The sequence below is a fragment of the Lutra lutra genome, chromosome 5 (assembly GCF_902655055.1).
Source record: "Lutra lutra chromosome 5, mLutLut1.2, whole genome shotgun sequence".
In the NCBI taxonomy this organism is placed as follows: Eukaryota; Metazoa; Chordata; class Mammalia; order Carnivora; family Mustelidae; genus Lutra; species Lutra lutra.
Genome location: NC_062282.1, coordinates 40450227 through 40464382, shown reverse-complemented (window position 1 = coordinate 40464382; position 14156 = coordinate 40450227). Strand labels below are relative to the sequence as shown.

General features: G+C 41.2%; 1 pseudogene; it reads right to left on the bottom strand.

The window, feature by feature from the left end:
• Nucleotides 1–1538: 1538 nt before the first annotated feature.
• LOC125101137 (60S ribosomal protein L12-like) overlaps nt 1539–14156 on the bottom strand; it is a 29976-nt pseudogene continuing 17358 nt past the window's right edge.

The following is a 14156-nucleotide window of genomic DNA, read 5'->3' as shown; positions in this document are numbered from 1 at the left end:
TCTTTATAATGATCTTAAAAAAAAAATCCCCTATTGTTCTGAAAATAAAAACAGAAGGATGATCCTTTTAAACCTCAGTCTGTTCCTGAGGATTTCCTTGCACGGCATCTCTAAATCCTTTTTGCTCCAACTTTGACATTTGACAGGTATTCCTGGCAGGTCGTCTGTTCCTCATTCAGAACTCAAGTCCGCTGTGAATGCACAGCTGGAAGGTTCCATTGCAGAGCCTCTTCGTGGAGCCAACTGCAGAAGCTTTTGTAGATTGAGAGCTATGAAACCCCAGTATCCTCCTGGCTAGGGTCCTAGTGCACACAGTTGCCAGGAGGCCTTCATTCCAAATTCTTCTGTTGGGCTTCTCACTCCCCTGCATTGTTCCCAGAATGTCACCTGTCTATGAGATTCAAGGTTGTTGGGGTTTTTTAGTTTTTTTTTTTTTTTCTTTTCTTTTCTTTTTTTTTTTTTTTTTTTTTTTGCTGAAGGAGTGGCTTTATGAGGGCAATGGGAGGAAGATGGTTATTCAGTAATTTACTGAACATTGCATGTTAAGCTTTATGGCCATATGATGAATTTTCCAGCCTTCTAACTTCATAGACCTAGAGTTTTCTTTTCTGCAGTGTCAAAATTAATATTTAATAACTCTTTACTTTCAGATGGAAATTTAAGGTGGTCCATGTATTCTCGCATGTGATTTTACAATTAAGAAAAATTAGGTAACTCTCACAAGATTAAGCTGGTCAAGAATGCAACTGAGCTCAGATCCTCGGATTACCAGACTGTCTTTTAAGCATCATACATACCAAGTGTTATAATTTTGCTGCTTTCACTAATTGTGCTGCAGAGGTGAGCACTTAATTCTGGTACTTTCAAAATGGGACCTTTATTTGTACCTTTAATCACCCACTATTAGGATCTGGGATATGTCAGCTGCTTACACATCTTTTTTTTTTTTTTTTAAGATTTTATTTATTTATTTGACAGACAGATCACAGGTAGGCAGAGAGGCAGGCAGGGGGGCCCGATGTGGGGCTTGATCCCAGAACCCTGGGATCGTGACTGGAGCCGAAGGCAGAGGCTTTAACCCACTCAGCCACCCAGGGCCCCAGCTGCTTATACATCTTAAGCCAGGGGTTGGCAGGCTTTTTCTGTAAAGGGCTAGATGGTAAACATTTTAGGTTTTGTGGACTGACATAATTTCTGTTGCAACAATTCAACTCTGCTATGGTAGTGAGAAAGCAGACAGAGACAACAGATAAACAAATCAGCACGGCTTGTGTTTCAAGAAAACTTCACAGAACAGGTTGCATTTGGCCCATGGGCCATTGTTCATTGACCTCTGACCCAGCTTGGGGCTATTAGGACCATGTACTCTTACAAGGTGCTTTCAAGGGCATAGCAAAAATAATTATGTCTGATTTCTTAGGTGGGAAGGTGAAGTTTGTTTTGCAAAATATTCATCCCGTTACTTCAGAGAAGTCCACACATTTACCTCACTATGTTATTCCATGATTTTTTTTTTTTAGTTATCAAATGATCCCTTATTAAAATATTTTCCTTTGTAGTTTGTAACTAGCTGGGCATTGTACCACACCACTACTGATATCATCTATGATTTCACATTGCAGCTCACGGACTGGGCAGTCTTCAGAATGTCTTTAATGGTATCAGAGAGTTCTCTGGCTAAAGATCGGAGCCACATCTGTCAGGCAATGTTGACAATCTCATCAACAGTGACATTTCCACTGTGCTTAATGTGTTTTTGCTCTTTTCTCTCTCTTGGCAGTTCCTTGAGGGCTTTGGTAATCAGGGCAGAGGCAGAAGGTTCCACTTCAGTCTGCGCCTGTGTGTTCTGAATGGTCAGTTTCACTGCAGTCCTCAGGCCCTTCAAATCACCAGCTGCCTTGTCGCTGTCATCACCAACCTTTTTTGGAGACAGATCCAGGGGGCCGATCTTCTGGACCAGGACAGACTTCCCTACCGGTGCACCTTAGGTACACAACTTGGATCTCGCTGGGGTCAAGCTTAGGGGGTGTGGTGGAGGGGCTGGTGTCAGATAAACCCAGATTCAGGACAACCGAAGACAGCTGCACTGTCACCTCCACCAACCCGAAGGCCCCAAAGCCATATTTCACAAATTTGACTGAAACACCACAGACTTACAGAATGTTAGGGCACAGGGATATATGTAAGATAATACTGTCTAAACTCTTCATTGTACCAGTGGGGAAACAAAGGAAGTTTTTCAAGTTCCCATCTAAAAGAAGTGCAAGTATCTTCTTAGAAGACCAAGAATTGTGGAGTGTAGAGCTTAATGTGTGGTTCCATTATTGACATTTCTTTTCCAGAGAGAAAACTACAGCATATAAGATGCATCCTGATACCTTTCTTTTTTTTTTTTTTTAAAGATTTTTTTATTTATTTGTCAGAGAGAGAGGAGAGAGAGTGAGCACAGGCAGACAGAATGGCAGGCAGAGGCAGAGGGAGAAGCAGGCTCCCTGCCAAGCAAGGAGCCCGATGTGGGACTCGATCCCAGGACGCTGGGATCATGACCTGAGCCGAAGGCAGCTGCTTAACCAACTGAGCCACCCAGGCATCCCAATACCTTTCTTTCTTATCTTAGTCATATTACAGAGTTTGTTGTCCTAAGACATTGTAAGAGCTTTTCAAAATATAAGGCAGAAATATATGTCTTATGTTCCTAGACTTAAGCAAATATCTTCAAACTGCTGCTCCTCTGTCCTTCATTTTTGGCCAGGACATTCAACAACCCCTGTTTTGAGGTAGCCCTCCCACCAGATGCCAGCGGGCGCAGTGTCAGGGTCGCAGTCGAATGCAGATGGCACACTCACTTCAGGAGCACTCAAGGGAGTATTAGGGAATCACAAGGGCTAGGGCAGCCATCTGAGGGTAGGAGCAGCAAAGTTGTCACCACCCCTAGACCCACAAGGATGAGCAGAGTGAGCCAATGCTGGAACTTGCCATCATGACAAAAAGCAGTGGTACTCAGTCAGTACTCTAATTTCCATATTGAACTCTTATTTAGAGTGATGCCCTTTTCTGACTCAACCCTAAACAGACAGCCCCAAGCTACCTTACAGGTAAGTAAATACCCTGACCCTGATCTGCTCCCCACTTCTAGTCTCTACTGGAAACCTCCATTCCAGACCTTGTAGTACAGACCTGCAGGTCAGCCTCCTGGGCAAAGAGCTGGGTCTAGGGGAAGGGAGGAGACTGGAGGGGCAAAGGGGGCATCTCTGGCACAGGCCATCAAATACTGTTAGACCATATTTCCAAGAAAACTCAAGAACTTCCTACAACTTCAGCTCTCAATATGCAGGAAAAGGTAAAGTTAATGACTTTCTCTGTACCCTTTCCTAATAAGAAAGTAGTCAAAGTCTTTCAAATGAGTTTCTACAAGAAGGTAAAAAACTAAAATGCAACACATTTGCTGAATGGCTCCTTTGTTTTAATGGAACTAAGTGACATTTAAACACGTTTTATAAAAAAGACTCTCCATGGAATAATGGTCTCTACAAACCACCTGTGTTTTGCCTTTATGGAGGAGAGTTAAAAAAAAAAAAACTGATCCTGAATTTTAATAAAGAATTTTAAATTAGACACTAGAATAAAAGAAGAAAACCTTCACACTTGTGTAGCTGCTTGCCTACAGGAGCAATTAAAGTAATGATTCATCCTGTGGAGAATTCTAGCAGAAATTGGTAATTCTTTATCTTTTTCTTTTTCTTTTTAAGATTTTATTCATTTATTTGACAGAGATCACAAGTAGGCAGAGAGGCAGGCAGAGAGAGAGGAGGAAGCAGGCTCCCTGCGAAGCAGAGAGCCCGATGCGATGCGGGGCTGGATCCCAGAACCCTGAGATCATGACCCGAGCCGAAGGCAGAGGTTTCACCCACTGAGCCACCCAGGTGCCCTATCTTTTCCTATTAGAAACTCTCTCAGGAACCAGGAGAACTCTCTAGAACAGCACTGTTCAATAGCAATATAGTGCGAGCCACAACACAAGACACACACAACGTTTTCTAGAAACCACATTTAAAAAATAAAAATAGATAAAATTAATAAATAATGATGTATTTTTATTTGACTCAGTGTTTCAAAAACATCACCATTCCACATATAATCAATAATGAAAACCATTAATGGGCTATCTTGCATTCTACTTTTTGTACTAAGTCTTTGAAAACTCTGAGGTTTATGTTACCTGCACAGCACACCTCAAGTCACATTCAGGTGCTCAGTGTGGTTAGTGGCAACTGTGACACGGCACAGCATAGAGTATGTCCCAAGGTTGGGTGAGAATTTGTCTCTCATACAAAGGAATGCAGCGTAATACAAAAGAAGGGGGGTTACTCTCCGTCCGTGTTTTTCACCAGTGTTTCTAGTTCTCTTTTCCTTTCAGGTGCATATGAGGATTCTTCCCCAGACCCTTGTGGTTGGGCAAGACCACATGACTTGCTTCGGCCAATGAGACGTGCACAGAAATGACCCATCACCTCCAGTTAGCTGCACTGAAGAGCTGGTGTAGGGACTTCTCTTCTCTCTGTCCCTGCTGTGAGGATTGTGGACACCTGTGTTGGTGTGGAGGTGCCCGGACATGGAAGCTGCCTGAAGTGCTGAGCCAACACTTGGAGGACAGGAGCCGGATGTGATTGGTATGGTGACTTGTGTTCTACTGAGTCCCTGCATCTCTCAGTTGGCTTCTCAAGGTTCAAACAACAGCTCCTCCTTCTCATTCTTTCAACCTCTCTGATATTGCTAGCAAGCCCTGATGTCATGCCTTTTCTGAGCCTTGCCCACAGCATTGTAAACTATCCCTTTGTTCTCCTCTCTTCACTTACCTCTTTGTGCCATCTGTTTTCTGTTGTAATTCTGATTGATACAGTTTGCTATCTTGCCCAAGTAGTCAATGAGCCTAAATACAGAATAAAATGAGTACACTGAAGAAACAATTCCTCGAACCGAGTGTGAATCAAGTTTCAAAGCAACAACCTAAGGTAGTTCTCTCACCAGTCGCTCTTATAGGAAAGATTTTCTTTTTCTTCCTTAGGTAAAAAGATGTGCACTCATTGTTCATAGTGATTTGTGTCTGTGTGTTTAAGAGATCTGTTTACTTGAAACTGATCTTCATTCTATCTTTAAATATGTTCCAAGCATTTGCTTACAAATTTAGGTTTGGCAGAAATAGCAGGAAATCAAAAATAACTAAATTGTGGCTAAAGGCCACCCTCACATTTTGTACCCACCGGCTTGAGCTCCTGAGAAGCCTGAAGCTTGTGAGTTACTGTTTTGTCACTTCTTCACTGCAGAAAGATCAGAAAGCTACAAATAAGCACAGAGAAGATAAAAATAATTCGTCTCACAAAGATAATCACCACTAGTATATGTTACCTCCAGATGTTTTTAGAAATTGTGTCTTATTATCAGAATACAATTTTTTAAAAGATTTTATTTATTTATCTGAGAGAGAGAGAAAGTGAGAAAGCATGGGAGGGAAGAAGGTCAAAGGGAGAAGCAGATTCCCCGGGGAGCTGGGAGCCTGATGTGAGACTCGATCCTGGGACTCAAGGATCATGACCTGAGCTGAAGGCAGTTCTTTAACCAACCGAGCCACCCAGGCTCCCCAGGATACAATTTTTTAATTTGTGTTTTTGACTCAAATTCGGACTTAATTTCTTATCAGTAAGTATATTTTTATACCATTTCTCTTCATAGTAACTGCATTGTCATTATTATCCCTTCTTAATTATCAGCTCGTGCCAATTTTCCAATACTTGAATAACACTACGTATGCACTTCTTTGTATTTTTAAGTATTTACCAATTTCTATGCCAAATTCTCTGCAAATAAATTCTTGGAAATGGGAATGCACATTTAAGAAGGTATACATGATTTAAAAACTTCAGACAGATTTCCAATATGCCCTCCAGAAAACAATCGATCACTTTATACTTTTTTTTTTAAGATTTTATTTATTTACTTGACAGACAGAGATCACAAGTAGGCAGAGAGGTAGGCAGAGAGAGAGGGGGAAGCAGGGTCCTTGCTGAGCAGGGAGCCCGAAGCGGGGCTCGACCCCAGGACACCAGGACACCAGGATCATGACCCGAGCCGAAGACAGAGGCTTTAATCCACTGAGCCCCCCAGGCACCCCGATCATTTTATACTCTTGATAGGAATGTAAGATATTGCTCTATTCCCACACAGACACCTTGCTAACACTGAGTATTGTCTTTGATTTTTGTCTCTTAAATAAGAAATAAATAGTTATTTGCTTTAAGTTTGCATTTCTATAGTTACAGTGAAAGAAAATATTCTGATATTTTGGACAATTCTGTTTCTTCACTTATGCTTTGCCAGTCTTTGCAGTTTTCCCATTTTACTATTAGTGAACATTTAGACTTGTAAGACTCTCTAAATGCTAACTTTTGAGTATTTTTGTTACTTTTTCCTGACATACTATTCCTTACCATAACTCCTACAACCCAATGGCATTGATATGTTTTCATTGTAAATGAGGAAATGAAAGCTTCAAAGAGTTAAGAAACTCAATCAGGATGACTGATTTTAGTTATTTTAGAAGATGCTGCTAGTGCTATCTCCCAATCCCCTTGTCCATCGAGTGCATCCAGCCATCATCTAGCCGCAATGATGGTTGGTGGCTAACAACTCAGAGTTGCACGCTTCTCAGGAAAATTGTCCTCAGTTTGTCCCAAGTATTTGGGTGGCCTACAAACAATGACTGACGGATGCAATGGGGATACAAAGGCCCAGCCTGCTTGCTTCAAGGTCAGAAGACTTCGTGGTACCATGTTTGCTCTACATCTTCCAGTGAGGTCAGGCTGAGGTAAAGCTTCATTTGAACCCTTGTCTTTACTAGGTTATCCCGCTGTCCTAGCCTGTTTCCTGCATTCTTTAGATTTCACTGAAGAGAACATCTTTGATAAGTCAATTGTATAGAAATCTTCATCTCAGCCATGGCTTCTAGAGAACCTGACCTAAGACAGCTGGTAAGTGGGCCGTTTCACATTCAAATCCAAGCAATCTGACTCCAGGATCTGTACAGAAACTCAATAGAATAAAGCACACCTTGATCTTATCAGACACTGCCTGGGACCTAATGAAGATAGCGAACACTGTCTCCTAATTTGTCATTTGCCTTTTAACGTTGCGATCTTCACTACAGAGAAGTATTAAATGTATGCAGACAAGTCTATCAATCTTCTTTATTATGATGTCAATTTTTAATGGCATGCTTACAAATAGTAAATTTTAAGCTATATATTATTCTGGATCTTTTCTGATTTTATTTATATTTCTTTTTTAAATCCAACGTTCAGTTAAATACTGATATCACAATCATCCTAGCACCATTAAAGATTCTATAATTAGCTCGCAATCTGAAATGCTACATTAACCATATTTATTTATACATGTTCTCATGAGCTTTTTTGGGGGGGAGGGTTTTTTTTTATCCTTTTCTGTCAATTTCTATATTAGAGTACCAGCTCCAAAATTTTAGTTTTTTTTTTTTAACTTTTTAAAAAATTTTATTTATTTATTTGACAGAGAGAGAGGGGTCATAAGTAGGCAGAGAAGCAGGCGGGGGGCCGGGGAAGCAGGTTCCCTGCTGAGCAGAGATCCTGATGCAGGACGCTATGACCTGAGCTGAAGGCAGAGGCTTAACCCACTGAGCCACCCATGCGCCCCCAAAATTTTAGTTTTTTAAATTGAAATTTTATGGGCTATTTTGCTGCATTTTACTTCAGATAGACTTTGAACTTAAACCCACTTAAAAATAATTACAAATGTGTTGAGATGTACTATACATGTACTTTTTGTATGTATGTTATCTTTCAACAAGAACTTTACCAAAAAAACTTTGGTGTTTTATTTGAAATTTCAGTGTTTGTAAAATGATTTGGGGAGAATTATCATCTTTTAATATCGAAGAATCTTTAAAAGCACATGCTCTTTCTCCTCTTATTCAATTATTTTTATGATCCTTAGTAAAGCTGTATAGTTTTAAATTATGCTTGGTATACCTTAAATTTATTCTTAGATTTTATTATGCTTTATATACTTGGAAATATTGTTTTTTAATGACTGTCACTAATATATAAAATAGATATTGATTATTTTATAAGTAAGTTCTTATCAGTACAAGTAGTGTCAATGTAACTACTTGGATTGTCTTTCAAAGTATCACTGGTAAATAACTTTCCATCAATTTAATTTCATTTCTTCTTAGATATAGTCACCATATGTTCAGTTTATTAATAAGTGAATTTATGTTCTGTTGTTGGGGCAAGGCCAATCATCTCTTCTAAGTAGAAGGCCAGGCTCTTCTGTTCTAATTATTGGGCATCTGCTATGACGGTTGGCCAAACTGTTAAAATTTTCGCATCACCCCTGGTTTCATCTGCATAGCTGTTCCCACTGTAGGGCAATATTCAGTATGCCTTACTGTTCTCAGGTTCTAGGGTTTTTTTATGAATCATAAAATAAAACTAACAAGAAAAAAATATTGATTGTTTATGTGCCAAATACTTTGCATATATTATTTTAGTATTCATTATAATTTTTGATTCATTCATGCAACACTCTTTATTAAAACCGTACTATGTGCCCAGCTTTCAACTTATAGTTCAGTGGTGCAGAAAGACAAGAAAGCAGTTGTAAAACTAGGTGATAGTAGGAACACAGTGTTATAAGAGTTCTTAGCAAGAGTACCTAATCCAGATCTGAATTCTCAGGAAGTTTCAGGATGCAAGCTCAAATAGAGAGGTGGGGGAGAACTGGAATTATGATAAAGTTAGTGAGGAAAGGGAACTTTTCTGCCTAGTAGAAAAGAATGTACCAAGCCCTGGTACTAATTGGCAAAAGTTAAGGATAGGTTGGAGCAAGGGAAGGAGAGTAATAAGATTTCAGGTTCCCTCAAATTTTCAAATTAATGCACAGATCTTAGAGTGCTGTTAAAAATTTGGCCGGTACAGGGGTACCTGGGTGGCTCAGACAGCGAAGTGTCTGCCTTTGGCTCAGGTCATGATCCTGGAGTCCCGGGATTCAGTCCGAATTGGGCTCCCTGCTCAGCAGGGAGTCTGCTTCTCCCTCTGCCCCCTCACCTCGCTCATGCTCTCTCTCTCTCTCTCTCTCTCAGATAAAAAATGAAATCTTTAAAAAAAAAGAAATAAGGGCACCAAACCAAAAAAGGGAAAAATGGGGCTGGGCTTTGGGAACCTACAGGAACCAGGGACTTGAATTCCATTAGGGTTGTCTTTCCCTTATTCCTCCTCTCAGGATGACGACCAATTGTTTTTTCATATGATCAAGATATGACTACATTTTTCAAGCTTTACATCTTACATCTTTAGCCATGTGCAAGGCATTAACTTGATCCCTTGCCCCCAATTCTGAAACCCCTAGGGGAAAAGCCTTTTTAGATTAGATACCCATCTCTGGTCCAGTAAACTACAGTCAGGTCCTTTCATAAAATAGAGCTGCTCCTGTGGCAACCATATGTGAGAGGAGTACAGTTCTCTGAAAAGGAGCTTAGGAGCTGGAGGACGTTACTTATGAAGGAGATGGGCAGATAGTGCCACCACATTTAATATGCACACTAAGCAGCTGCTTACAAAATGAGATTTTGCCACTTGATATCCTTAAAATGTCCCCTCCACCCAGTTTTCCAGAACCAAAATTATACCATTGTGCCAAGGCATTCGGAAAAAAAAGCAAAATGATCTATAACTTGTCTGACTTCACATTCTACTCCCTCCCCTTATTCGCTGTACTGCAATCAAGGGACTTCTTTCTGTTCTTCAAATTAACTCTAATAATTGCCACTTAGGACTTTTAGAGTTACCGTTTGCTCTGTCTAAAGCACCTTGCCTCCAGATCTCTGTATGGCTGGCTCCATCAGGTTCAAATGTCACTTTAGAGAGCCTTTCTATAATCATCCAGTTTGCAGCAGTCCTGCATCTTATTTATTGTCCTAATAGCATGTATCAATATCTGAAAATCTGGGGTTCATTCCCTTGTTTTCTCCTTATCCGTAGGAAGCTGCAAGTAATAGAATATCCAGCTAAAAATTTGTTATCTTACTTAATGAAAGTGTTCAGAGGTACGAGTTTCAGGGCTGGTTAGGTAATTCAACAATGTCATCAAGAACCTGAAACTGGGGGCGCCTGGGTGGCTCAGTGGGTTAAGCCGCTGCCTTCAGCTCAGGTCATGATCTCAGGGTCCTGGGATCAAGCCCCGCATCGGGCTCTCTGCTCAGCGGGGAGCCTGCTTCCTCCTCTCTGTCTGCCTGCCTCTCTGCCTGCTTGTGAACTCTCTCTGTCAAATAAATAAATAAATAAATCTTTAAAAAAAAAAAAAAAAAAAAAACAACCTGAAACTGGGTCTTTGTGCTCTGCCACCTTCAAAGTGTGGTCCATGTGGCCTCTCATGAAATCAAGACTGCTGCAGAAGCCTGTGCATATCCCAAAGCAGGACAGAAGGAATGGGAACTTCTTGCACAGCTAAGGGGGAGGAAACCTGGAAGCATACGTTCACTGAAGTTGCAATGGCCAGAATTTGGCTATGTGTCTAAAGCGTAGCCTTCTGAAAGACTGAGAAAGCATGTCTAGCTTTTTCAGCTCCCTTCGTCATGGAGGTGAGCTCTGATCGGAAGGTAGGCAGGGAGGGCAGTGGCCAATGGGCAGATAAAAAGTGAGGTCTATGACTGGTCTGTCTCTGTCTTTACCTGAAGAATGGAAGTTTCACAAGGGAAGTTACCTGACTCTAAGCCATAGCAGTCTCTGAACTTGACCAGCTCTGTGAGCCTATAAATTCCCTTTATTGTTTAAGCCCATTTGAGTTTTGTTCCATTATTTACAACCAAAAGCATCCTAGTGATAACTCAACACAGTCTGATACGCTAATGTAACCCGCCAATCTTCGGGAGGCACTAACAGGCACAGACAGTACGCTTGAGGCACAGTAGGTACAATGCTTAGGGCCTACAATATTTTTTCATTTTTACTTTTTAAAAGATTACAGGGGAAAATAATAATGAATCCAGTCTGGATTCTATTTATTTTTCTTCCAAAGCAGTTGTACAATGTGATTTTTCATATTTTTTTTAATGGAGTAAGGGGCCCATTAAAAGTAAAAATGCCTATGGCCTTCCAAAGTCATGATTTGGGGTGTGCCTGGGTGGCTCACTCAAGCGTCTGGCTTGGTTTTGGCTCAGCTCATGATCTCGAGTTCCTGGGATGAAGCCCCGAGTCAGACTCCACACACAGTGGGACGTCTACTTCTTTCCCTTTTCCTTGACTCTCGTGCTTGCTCTCTAAAATAAATAAGTAAATACACAAATAAATAAATAAACAAACGTATGTATGTTAGTCAGTCAGTCATAATTTGGTCCTTCCTCCATAAACCCTGATTAAATTATAAAATTATCTTGGGAAGTCAGCATAGGACACTAAGGGTGTTTTGCTTTTCTTTTTTTTTTTTTTTTAAGATTTTATTTATTTATTAGTCAGACAGAGAGAGAGAACAAGCAGGGGGAGTGGCAGGCAGAAAGAGAAGCAGGCTTCCTGCTAAGCAAGGAGCCAGATGCCAGCCTCTATCCCAGGACCTTAGGATCATGACCTAAGCCAAAGGCAGACGCTTAACTGATTGAACCACCCAGGCTTCCCTTAGCACACTTTGGAATTGAGAATGATAGTAAGGGGTTTTGATAATGGAGGAAAATTCAGGAAAAAAGTCCTGAGTCATAAGCTTTTTTAGAAACTCAGTCCTAGCCAGGATGTTCTAACGGGAGGTCCCGAAAACCCGAGGGCAAGCAAGTTGCTCCTGGGAACCGAGAGAGGAGGAAATAATAGGAATGTGGGTACATGGGCTCACAGAAGGAAAGAAAGAGGAGGGAAGCAGCTGAGAATGGACAAAGGGCATAAATATAAAAAATTTCTGTGTATCAGGAATGGCCTTGGTTACAAGCTCTACAGGGACATTTAGCTGAGGGTTATGACTACTATTCTAGAATCCCAGTGTTTCCCCACTTCTGAAACAAGCTCTCAGCCTGTGCTTCAGAAATCAGCCTGCCGTCAACATCTGGGTTAGATTGCATTATATGGTGAGTTACTATGTTCGGTCCTGTTCCTTATTACAATTTCAGGGTCCACGTGTGGTAAAATTAAAGGGAAAGAAACCCCACCAGATTAGAGATTTCTAGCTGTGCTTTTATTATTCCTGGGAGGGTCTGGCTATTCAAAATAAAGCAAAAGAAAAAGGTTTTAAGAATTCAGTCCCGGGGCGCCTGGGTGGCTCAGTGGGTTAAGCCGCTGCCTTCGGCTCAGGTCGTGATCCCAGGTCCTGGGTTCGAGCCCCACATCGGGCTTTCTGCTCAGCAGGGAGCCTGCTTCCTCCTCTCTCTCTGCCTGCCTCTCTGCCTGCTTGTGATTTCTCTCTGTCGAATAAATAAATAAAATCTTAAAAAAAAAAAAAAGAATTTAATCCCTTTAATTTTAAAATGAGTGCAGCAGCTGCAGGATTTTGTAGCGCCTAGCTCCCTCTGCGGTATCACCCTGCTCGGGCTTCTTATCATCCTTGATTCTGCAACTGGACAGTGAGAGGGTTTGAATAAATCATCTCTAGGGTCCCTTCCACCTCCAAAGTTACCCTAATTTTGCATATCATGCAGCAAGAGAATACTTTTGGAGAATCAAACCAAAACGCAAAGAACTGCCACTCTGGGGAAGGTTAGACCCACCATCAGGCACGTCAGTCCTTCCCATGGCCCCGCTGCAGGCAGCCTCTCTTTGGGACCAGCACAGCAAGTCCGGGTGCTCAGGGTCCAACAGCACCACTGCAGAAAGGCTGCACGTGGTGATCACGTGGTGTCCTTGCTGGGCTAATCAGCGTGCAAGCCATTGCGCAGCAGGGGACACTTGCTGTCACTGCCCCCTTATGAAAACACATCCCCCCAAGACTACGGTCTCCCTCCCCATGTGTACAGACAAAACTTCCCTCCTTCCTCCATCTGTCCAAAAAGGATATCAGACTTGAGATCCTGTGCCCATTTTTTACTGTTTGAAAATCAATGACTCTTCTGCAAATGGATAGTGGTGATAGTTGCACAACATTGGGAATGTACTTAATGCCATTGAATAGAACACCGATAAATGAGACAGTGAGCAAAAAAAAAAAAAAAAAAAATCAATGATTCAGAAATCAATGATTCATTCTTCTCTTTTTTCCTTTCTCAGCCCATTTACTATCAAGATCTGTATTGTGTGTTTTTCCTAGAAGTCTGGCTGGCCGTATCTCCCGAAAGTGTTAGAAATACTACGCTGTTAATCAAGAATGCTTATGACAACCACCACTCCCTGTGGAAGTGAGAGGATGGGAAGGGCTCTTCTCCACACAGGGATGTTGAGATGTTGATAGCTAATCTCCACATTCTAATTGTGATGCCATTTTAGCATCTTTGTTCCCAGGCTCCTTTGTTTTGTCTTTAAGCAACTACTCCTTGAACCTGATGATCTGTCCACATTACTTTCCCAGCCTTCAAAAAAGAAACCAAACTTCAGTCTGCTATAGTGATCATTTTTTGTTGTTAAATATAACATATGGAAAAGTGCATAAAACAGATGTGTAGGGTAATGACTAGTTACAAAATGAATACCAGTATTGAAAAAGTAGAAAATTGCCATGCCCCAGAAGACCTTGTGAGTTGCTACACCTTCCTAACTTCCTTGTCCCCAGAGTAAAGACTTAATACCATAAAACCAAACTAAACCAAACAAAACCCAAAAACAAACCTGTTTTGTCCTTTTTAATTTTACACCTGTGAGTACTTCACCTAACATAATTTTTCAACTTTATAAATGGAATCATGACGTTGGATTCAGCTTTTTCTTTAGCCCTGTCCTTTACCTTGTTCTTAACACATAGAACTGTTTTGTACATTCATTCTCCGTCAGTGAGATCTTCGGAGAAAGGTGTGCCATATCAAGCATTGTGCAGCGCTAAGAGATTAATTGCTTCCTAGTACTTCATTATTAAAAACTCTCTCCTTCTGTTACACTGATTTAGCAGAGCAGGAAATGAGATGTGCCACCCCCCCCCCCCCCCCCCCCGTGACATTCAGA